Here is a 2,478-nt window from a genome sequence, read left to right on the forward strand (position 1 = left end):
CCCCCCCCCCCCCCCCCCCCCCCCCCAGATCCAGAAGAGGAGACTAGGGGTGAGGAGAAGGGTGTCGGCTGCGGTCCCAGAGTTCGTTCCAGTGTCCGCTCCAGATTCCCCACCAAGCCTAGGAAGGGCTCCCAATCCCTAGTTCCGCCCAGGAAGGGCTCCCCATCCGCAGTTCCGCCCAGGAAGGGCTCCCGATCCCCAGTTCCACCCAGGCAGGGCTCCCGATCCCCAGTTCCACCCAGGCAGGGCTCCCGATCCCCAGTTCCGCCCAGGCAGGGCTCCAGTCTCCGGTCCTGGCCCACGGAGGGCCTCGGAACCTGTAAACAGCCCCAAATATTTTGGGGGGGGGGTAATAGGGCTCTAGCCGTAGAGGCCGAGGCGGGGGCTAAGGCCGCGGCCTCAAAGGCTGCTTCGCCATGACCTCCTGAACTGCCTGCACCACCATGTCCTCCTGAAGTCCCCACTCCGCCATGGCCTCCTGTGTTCCCTACCCCGCCATGGCCTCCTGTGTTCCCTACCCCGCCTTGGCGCCCAGAGCTGACAGATCCACCATGGTGCTCTGCTCTGGAGGCCTCCCGTCTGGTAACCCTACTCCTAGAGGTCTCCAGAGCGCCCACCCCCCCCTCCCCATTGGATGTTTTGGTGGCGTGAGGACACGCCTTCTGGGAGGGGGGAGTAATGTCAGACTCTGGGCCAGGTTTTGTGTGTGTCTTTGCTCCCTATGTGCTCCGTCATCCAGTTTCTGTCTCGTGTTTTGAATTAATTGTTCCCAGGTGTTTCCTATGTTGATTGTCTTATGAGTTCCAGGTGTCCCTTGTCTTCCCCTCATCAGTTCCTGTGTATTTAAAGTGTGTTCTAGTTCTTGTCCTTTGTCAGTCGTTAAACGTCATCCTGATGTGTCGAATCCTGGTATCCCAAGCCTTTGTTCAATAAACCTTTTTGAGTTACTTTACTCCGTGTCTCCTCGCTCCTTCGTTCCTCGTGTGTGTGTGTGTGTGACGCGTGACAGTTGGAACATGCCACTGTATTACTTGGCCTAATTATTAACATATTAGCCTACCTTAACATGTCAGGAGCTACTTCAAGTAAGCTAAATATATTAGGTGAAAGGGGTTCGGCTGACAAAAAATGTTCGGGAATCCCTGCAAGCCATAGCCTACATGTAGCTTACATAAGAAATAATGTGAATTTGTACATTTTAATGTGTTATAAAGACAAGCCTTAAGACACATGGTTACCGAGTGCTATTTCAAATATAAAAAAATGTGTTCATAGTTGATGCAATGTTAAAAATTCAAATGATTCTTCTAAATCATAATCCTTGATCAGACTGACAGCACAGCTGATTCGGTGGTTCCCTAGCAACATAAAAAAAAAACCGCTGAGCACTGCTCTTTTATAAATTAAAACAAGTCAACCAATAAAAATAATAATAATAATCGGTGCGCCTCGCGTTTTCAAACAAACTCGATTAATCTGACAGCCTAACAGAGACTGCGATTATATGAATTAAGTTACTTCTGTTTAATGTTTAATTTTTACTTCTAATGTCTGTTAAACGAGTTTAAATATAGGCAATATGTGTATGACCTACGTATTTAAAAACAATATAAAATATGCTATGCTGTAGCCTGTAGGCCTAAATGATATAAAGTAAAATCGCAAACCAGTGGTTGTGTAGTAGCCTATTTTTTTTTTTTTACAAAAGTTTAGAGGATTTAAGTTAATCTGTAAACATTACTTCATGTAGCCTACGCATGAAGTAAAAAATAAGATAGTAGGCTATTATAGTAAAAATTAATCAACCCAATTATGCTGGATTAGCTAAATAAACAACCCATCGGGTAAAAATTAGGCCTACCCAAAATGTGTTCTGTCCTATATTTACCCAGGGTTAAAAAATAACTGAAATTGGGTAGTTTTTGATCCAGTAGGCAAATTTGTTATTATTATTATTTTTTTTAGAATTTTGTGGAGCATAATTTCTGAGATGCGTAGTTTAGCTTTGGTTGTTTGGAAAATAGTTTTATTAACGGAGCAAAATTAGACAAAGTAACTGGGAAAATGTTTAATAATTAATAATTATTACGACCATCATGGGAATGTAAATAATAACAACATTACTCCACGTACTTCTTCAACCGACCACTAGATGGTAGCAGTAGTAACAGTAAAACTCCCCTGCAGTCGTTCATCGTGCCTTCTTCAGCTTTCAAGTGCCACAACTCCTCCTCATTCAAATAACAGGCATACATTTGAAATTCAAACCATGTTGCTTGTCTCACATCTCATTGATTTTACTGGAAGATGTTTTGAATCGAACTGTTGGTGATCGTGGAAAGGAGGCGTGGACTTACCTGACAGGAACAGCTGCCTGGAACACACTTTGTTGACACCTTAGCATTTGAAATCCAAGTTTCCATGTGTATAATGTAAATCTAATGTAATGTAATGTAAAATCTGTGTTCAGAAGGGGAG

The sequence above is a fragment of the Sinocyclocheilus grahami genome, unplaced genomic scaffold, assembly GCF_001515645.1.
Source record: "Sinocyclocheilus grahami isolate Dianchi unplaced genomic scaffold, SAMN03320097.WGS_v1.1 scaffold1178.1, whole genome shotgun sequence".
NCBI classification, from domain to species: Eukaryota; Metazoa; Chordata; class Actinopteri; order Cypriniformes; family Cyprinidae; genus Sinocyclocheilus; species Sinocyclocheilus grahami.